Source organism: Musca domestica, unplaced genomic scaffold (genome assembly GCF_030504385.1).
Source record: "Musca domestica strain aabys unplaced genomic scaffold, Musca_domestica.polishedcontigs.V.1.1 5, whole genome shotgun sequence".
NCBI lineage: Eukaryota > Metazoa > Arthropoda > Insecta > Diptera > Muscidae > Musca > Musca domestica.
In genome coordinates, this window is record NW_026712346.1 from 12,375,803 (window position 1) to 12,384,219 (window position 8,417).

Consider the following 8,417-nt stretch of genomic DNA (forward strand, 5'->3'; position numbering starts at 1 on the left):
TTTGTCACATTTATTATTGTAACCAAATTCCGCCACACATTCTGAATTTCATTGGTATCGGTCATATATATCATGTTTGGTGCATAACATATATGAAATCGGCCGAAATATATATGTTAGCTATATCCAAACCTCAACTGATTTCAATGTAATTTGGCAATTTTTTCTGGTGCCAGATTTTGTCTCTCTCGCTTTGGGTGCATCAAATATGTGAAATCGGCTGAGTATATATATGGGAGCTATAATCAAATCAGAGCGTATTTGAATATAATTTGTCAAATTTATTTTTGTACCAAAATTAGCCACTCTTGCCGAATTTCATTGGAATCGGAAATACGTATCGTGTTTTGTGCATCAAATATGTGAAATCGGCGGAAAATGTATATGGGAGCTATATCCAAATCTGAACCGATTTTAATATAATTTGACTAATTTATTTTCTAATCAAAATCCCGTTACATATTCCAAATTTCTTTGGAATCGAACATACATATCGTGTATGGTGCATAAAATACATGAAATCGGTCGAAAATATATATGAGAGCTATATCCAAATCTGAACCGACTTTAATATAATTTGACAAATGTATATTTGTTTTAATTTCCGCTACACATTCCAAATTTCATTGAAATTAGAGATACATAGCGTGTTTGGTGCATCAAATACATGAAATCGGTCGAAAATATATATGGGAGCTATATCCAAATCTCAACCGATTTCAATTTAATTTGACAAATTCATTTTGGCTCCCAATTCCGTTACTTATTTTAAATTTCATTACATTTGGAAATACATATCGTGTTCGGTCCACCAAATACATGAAATCGGCCGAAAATGTATATGGGAGCTATATCTAAATCTGAACCGATTTCAATATAATTTGGGAATTAAATTTTTTAGATAAAATCTATCACAAGTTTCAAATTTCATTGAAATTGGGGATACATAGCGTGTTTGGTGCATCAAATGCTTGAAATCGCCCGAAAATATATATGGGAGCTATATCCAAATCTGAACCGATTTCAATATAATTTGACAAATTTATTTTCGGATTAAATCCCGTCACACATTCCAAATTTCATTGGAATCGAACATTCATATTGTGTTTGAGGCATCAAATGAACGAAATCGGTCGAAAATATATATGGGAGCTATATCCAAATCTGAACCGATTTCAATTTAATTTGACAAATACATTTTGGCTCCCAATTCCGTTACTTATTTTAAATTTCATTACAATTGGAAATACATGTCGTGTTTGATCCACCAAATACATGAAATCGGCGGAAAATGTATATGGGAGCTATATCCAAATCTGAACCGATTACAATATAATTTGGCAAACTTATTTTTGTTCTAAATTCCGTTACGTATTCCAAATTTGGAGACTGTATCTTAAACCAATCAATAGATATGTGCATATAAAATATAAATTTTTGGGAGGTACCTCCGATTCTGATGCTATATCTCCAGTTCCAAGTGGAAATTCAAAAATGTATATAGCCTATGTTACTTTCAGGCGATGTTGCAGTATATATGGAAATTTTCAGGAAAATCTATTCAGCGGTTTTCGAGTCCATAAATTACAAACAAACAAACAAACAAACAAACATACAAACATTTTCCTCTTTTATAGATATAGATTTCTTAAATTGTTAATTATTGTAATGACAAGTGGTTCTTTATTGATTTGATATAAAATATTTCCATATTAATAAATTCCAAATGCTTAACACTAAAAAGAGAAATTGAGACAACTTTTGGCCTATATAGGAATGGAGAGGGCAATTAAGATTTACTGTACTGTTTTATAATTGTAGTATACCTAATAAAGGATTCCCGCTTCGCAGCTTTATTGATTATGGAGATAACGCAGTCTTGCTATGTGAGCTATTGAATGGTTCGCTTGATCGCGTACACAACATGAAACATCTCGGTATCCTGTTCAATACCAAACATTCTAGACACAATATAATGTTGTGCAAATTCCAAATCTCTACATCAAATTTCATCTCAATATCGAGATTTCAATAGACACACAGGTGGACATGATTAAATCAACTTTGATCATGATTGTATATACAAATATTTAGAGGTGTTACAAACAAAATGACAAATTTAATATACCCACCTTTACATGGGAAAGGTTATAAAAAGGTATCTAATTCGGGTCTTTTGGGTGAATGACCTTGAAAAAAACATTTTTAACCTTTCTGCATCTACAAAACTTTAAGAAATAATATTATAAAAACGTAGATATTAATAATCAATACAAATTCCTCTTTAACTATATATTAGTTATAATTAGTTGATTTAATTTTAAACCTACTAAAAATAAAACTTTTTTGTAATTTTTCCTTCAATAAATCTAAAAGTTTCATTTGTTTTGCAAAAAGTTTCATTTCGGTTGCAAAAGGTTTCATTTCCACTGCAAAAGGTTTCATTTCCGCTGCAAAAAGTTTCATTTCAATTGCAAAAGGTTTCATTTAATCTGAAATTGCTATATATCAAATGCAGCTCAGAAATATCTTTGCCAAATTTTATCGAGATCGGTTTCGATTTGGATATAGCTCCCACATATATTTTTATCCGATTTCAAATTAATTGTGCACCTAATGGGCAATACAAGTCCGAATTTAAAAGATACAAATGCTTCGGCATATTTAGTCCTTTGAACTTTAAATTATAATTATAATCATAGCGTGTATGATTGAATTCTCCCATAAACACTTTTAATTGTTATGTGGAGCTCTACTAAATTAGCAAAGTGGTGTAGGGTATCATAAAATCGGCCCCGGCCGACTTTAAGACTTTCTTTACTGGTTTTATATTTATATTTTGTAATGCGCCATTTGTTATGCGTAAATGTTTTCGATATGCAAATAATTTTTATTTCAAAAATGACAAGGTGGATTTCGTTGGAAAATGGGTTGTCTGGGTTGTCATATTTGATTTAACAAATGCCTACTTTTTCGCGTTTAGACCTTTTGGTATAATTTGTAGGTCCCAAGAAGTACGATTTTGAAAATTGAATTCCCAAAAGTTAATACGATTAAAAAATGGAAGACACTACCGAAACTTGAACTTCGTGCAACACATCTTCCAGCGAGACTGATAAAGAAAATAATGGAAATGGTGAAGAATGGGAAAAAGTGTATGCTAGGAGTGATTCAAAATAACCCTGGCTTGGATAGAAAATAACAACAGCAAAGACAAGTTTATAAGAACAGGGGTTAATTCTATAAAGAACTTGGTGCCGGATGCTCGATGGAAGTATGTCAAATTGAAAGATAATCCTGCCGATAATCCTCCTTAGGAACAAGAAGTGCATCTCCAGATAAAATAATTGAGTCCGGTTAGCAGAAGGAGAAAAAAACTGGACGAGTATGCCAGAGAAGGCATGAAGGAGTAAGGCTGGAAATACATAAAGCGCATATTTGGCTGGCTTAAGTCATCGGCTGGCTTCTTCGTAGATGAACAAAGGAGTTTTAGGTTGACCTAGTTCGATTTTGCATGTCAAGTTCGAAGAGGGGCTATATCGGTCCACGATATCGTATAGTCCCCATATAACGGTACCCCCGATATTCAGTATTTAATGCTTTTAGCCACATTTGTCAACGGAATTGTCTGAAATTCTACACCAGGAGTTTCTTGTGAGCAATTTACCCCCTGAATGAGAATTGTCTATATAGGTTCACGATATAGTATATACCCCATATAAAGGTTCCTCCCATATTCGGTATTTTGATAATTTTAACCACACTTTTCAACGGAATCGTCTGAAATTCTACACAAGAAGTTCTTTGTGATTACTTTACCCCAAGACACACATGGGTCTATATAGTTCCACAATATCGTATATCCCCCCATATATCGGCAACTTCAGATTTTAGGTATTTTAAAGGATTTAACAGAATTTTTAATGGGTTATTTATTTTTTTTTTAAATCTTCTAATTCGTTCCAAATGGCGGAGGGTATTCAAAGTTCGGCCCGGCCGAAACAACTGCTTTTTTACTTGTTCGTTATAATTTGACATTAATATGCCTCGCAATGACTTCAAGCTTTTTATGTACTTGCACCTTTAGTTTTACTAACATATGAGACGTCGAAACCAACCAATTTGAGGAAAAAATTATATCCCACGAAGTATATAACGCGAGAAGAAATAACAAATTCAGAGAAGTTAATAATAACAAGTTAAAAAGCAATAACTTCGGCCGGGCCGAACTTTAAATACGTAACGAACTCTAAATACGTAATTTCAAACAATTCTGGTGAATAATGACGCTAAAATCATCAAAATACCGTTATACGGGGACAATACGAAGACGTGGACCTCCACAAACAATTTTCTGCTTTAGGGTGTAGTATCCATTTCGAACTTCAAATACCAAATTTAAAAAAATTCCGGTGAATAATGTCGCTAAAATCATCAAAATACCGAATTTAGGGAGGTACCGCTCTATGGGGCTATACGAAGACGGGGACTTGAACAGACAATTTTCTGTCTTAGGGTGTGGTATCTATTTCGAACTTTAAATACCAAATTTGAAACAATTCCGGTGAATAATGTCGCTAAAATCATCAAAATACCGAATATCGGGAGGTACTGTTATATAGGGGCTCTACGAAAACGTGGACCTATATGGCCCATTTACGAACTTAACCTACCTACTGGAAAAATAAACATGTGTGCAAAATTTTAGCCATCTATCTCAATTCATTCGAAAGATAGCGTGATTACAAAAGACAGACAGACGGATATCGCTAAATCGACTTAGAATTTTACGCTGATCAAGAATATATATACTTTGTTGGGTCTGACATGAGTATTTCGAGGAATTACAAACGGAATTACAAAGTTAATATACCCTCCATAGCATGGTGGAGGGTATAATAAACAAATAGACCGAAGGAGATGGAACAATGAGAGTATGAGGCCGATTACACAGCTCGTTATTAACCATCCGACAATATTCAAATATACAAAAGTCGAAACTGGACTATGTGATTATTGAAGATGCTCATCAAAATACATGGTGGTAATCGACTAACGGGAAGCATAGTAAAAAGGATATTGTGGATAAACAAGTAAAAAAGTATTGGTCGGTTTTGCCGACAGATGTATACCCTCAGCTAATGTTCGATTATTTTAAAATATTTTTACTTCTGTTATGAATTTTCAAACTCTTGACCCTCTATGGAGTGGGTTTGGAAAGAATGGTTCAATATTGTCCATATATAAGAAAATCGAATATTTATACCCAATTTATGGAAAATCATGAATTCCAAATTCATCTCAGGATTCTGGAGGATTCTTTACAAATTGCTATATCTAAATATATGTCTCTCATATATATTTAGATATAGCAATTTGTAAAGAATCGCTAAGTTGTTTCACAATTTATGACAGATAAAAGTATTGAAAATTTTTCCCCTTTGTGGGTGAGGTACCAGAAGGGGATACAAAGCATCTTCACAACAGATCTTGTATTAGCAAAAATGTTTGTATGGGTGAAATTTGAATTTTCAAAATTTTGCAAAAGAAATGGTCCGATCTCTACCATCTTTATAACAGATCTTGTGTTGATGGAAATATTGAAATGTACCATCTCTGGAATGGAATCGAATGTTGATCTTTCGCTTATTATGAACTTCATGGATATTCAAAATTTTGAGCGTTTTTGGGCGAGGTACCAGAAGGAGTGGACCGCCTTACTACCAGATCTTGAGTTCATAAAAATAGTAGGATGTGTGAAAATTGAAGACAACCGGACTCTTATATCATATTTTTTAAGAGTTATAATTATTCAAAATTTTGACCCTTTGTGGGAGAGACACTTGATGGAGTAGACCAATGCTATCCGTTTTGGCACGAGTCCTAAAACTGACGCAAATATTAGAATTTGCAGAATTAGATTATTGCTTCCTTTTCTGTACAGAAAATATTTATTTTGTAAATTTCGACCATTTGTGGGGAAGGTACCAGAAGGGGTGGACCGATATATTCTATCTTATCACCAGACCTTGGGTTAATATAAATATTGGGATGTGTGAAATTTGAAGGCAATCGGACTCTTACATCACATTTTATGAGAGTTGTAATTATTCAAAATGTTGACCATTTGTGGGGGAGGTACTTGATGAAGTGGACCAATATTGTCAATTTTCGCACCTGACCTAACCTGACCTGACGAAAATATTAGGATGTGCAAAGTTGAAGCACAATTGAATTACCCTTTGACGTTCGGTGCAAAAAATATTTTTTTTTTTTGAAAATTTCGACCTTTTGTGGAGGAGGTACCAGAAGGAGTGGACAGATATTGCCCATCTTCGAACTCGATCTAAGTTTGACAAAAATATTACGATGTACCAAGTTTGGACGAAATCGGATACTCCCTTCGAGAGCTTTCGTGCGCACCAGGATTTACTCCAAAGAGACCTAGGGTCTAAAACCATTATTTCGACTAGGCACGTTTTGACTGTATCAAATGATATATACCCTCTGTAGTCATATGGTTGAGGGTATAAAAATTATTGTTTTTGTTGCGACGAATGTATTTGACAAGCTTAGTTACAGAAAATGCGGAGATGGGAATACTCATTTGAAATTACTATACCTTAACATTTCTCACATTCATGCAATTCTGGAACAGTGCAATAGCTCCCGTACTTGTTAGTTCGACTCAACACAGGAGCAATTTCATAAAATAATGTTTTTTAGACGAAACCACATTGGAAGAATCTTCACACTACGAACAATTTTGAACCCAAGCTCTCTATTTGACATAATTCCCGTGTAGCGGTTCTAGCCGATATCAGGTTTATTTTTAAGCTTTAGCTTAATGGGTGGAGCATATTTTCATTGGAATAACTCCTCTATAAAGTAAAGACCCTAATTGTTGGTAATTTGGAGATCCCATATACATTTTCATTGTAACAGAAAAATTATTTAGTTGGTTTGAGCGACCCAACTTGGCAAATTATTCTTTACATTTTTGTCTGACGTTAATGTGGCATTATTTCATGATTTCAATCCAAACAATGATTGTTGTTGAAAAATAGCATATCTTTAAAGCTATCCCGTGCCCTTGTTGGAGTATCGTTCTACTTTTGATGGCATAGGTCCGTAGTACCATAACAACTCAGCATTTAAGTGCCTATGGACATTAATATTTTTTTTCGAATGGATTTTGAATCACTTATACATAGGCCACAATAACTGTGTCATTAATTATTCGGGTCATACAAACATATTTATAAAACAATAGTGTCGTTATCGGGCTCTTAACCCGATGGTCTCATGTGACCTTATTACAGGTATTTATAGACACAAATTGATGCACCATTTGTATGTGTAAATGGTCGCCTAAATGTATGCAACAGTAAACGGATTTCACAAGCAAATTATTGTTTTTTTTTATGCCAACTTCAATTTACGAAATTTAATTTTGAATACACACACACACACATCTGGATATTCTCATTTGGAGCAATACGCATACACAGGCAAGTTTATCAAGTTTATAAATCACAGCCAGTCAATTAACTTGAAATAATTAATTCAAATGTGCCAATGTTCGTTTTCTTTCGATACAAAATCAAAATTCTTCGAAAATAATTGAAATACATTTCATTAATTTGTATTTGTTGCTGCTTTTTGCCATAGAAATACGAATTCAGTTAAATAACAGTAATTAAATTGATGACATCGACGACACAGTTTCACTTACACTTAGCTGAAGGTGAGCCGCACCGAACCACGAACCACTCAAAATAGATGAATTACTTGCTTTTCACCTTCGATGTTTGTTTGTGTGTGTGGTTGTTGTTGTAGATTTTTTTGTCCGAATTTAATTGGTGAAATTATTGATTAAATTTGATAAAATTTCCTCGTTCGTTTGCCTTCTTTCTACGGCACAAGTTTTATGCAAATATTCGGTGTGTAGGTATATTTTCGTTTTCTTGTAAATTCATTGCGTATTTAATTAAAATTGATAATAATTTGTAATTTTATTAGAATTTTTGGCGATTTGAATTTGTTCTTGAAAACAATTCTCTTCGAGGAGAGCTACGTAGAGCACTGATACCACAACAACCGCAAGCGTTACTAGTACGAGCAAAAACGTTGCCAAGACTTTCTGAACGGATCTAGCCATTAGAACAAAATTTCTTTTCCTTGCACACACAGATACACACACGCACACAAATATACGTAGACATGCACCAACGTTTAAACATACCACACAACAAAACTACACAGAGCGGAAGGACCGCTGTCTAAGGACAAAAAACGAACTCTAAATAACAGTCTAGGGTTCGTGCGTGCCACTTCCCACCGGACCTCCAATGAAACCCTCGCGACCGCCTGTTCACCGAGTGAGTAACTCAAAAACTTGTGTCAAATCCTGTAAG

The 8,417-nt window shown here is 34.0% G+C and overlaps 1 protein-coding gene across 2 annotated transcripts in view; it reads right to left on the reverse strand.

The window, feature by feature from the left end:
• Positions 1 to 8,090, reverse strand: part of LOC101899596 (serine/threonine-protein kinase dyf-5) — a 49,628-nt gene extending 41,538 nt beyond the window's left edge. Inside the window, exon 1 of one of the 2 annotated variants that reach the window (XM_059128377.1) lies at positions 7,736 to 8,090. The gene's annotated coding sequence lies outside the window, so the exon portion shown is untranslated. The remainder of the gene's footprint in view (positions 1 to 7,735) is intronic. The other variant, XM_005187289.3, reaches the window with a different exon arrangement.
• Between the last annotated feature and the right edge of the window lie 327 nt (positions 8,091 to 8,417).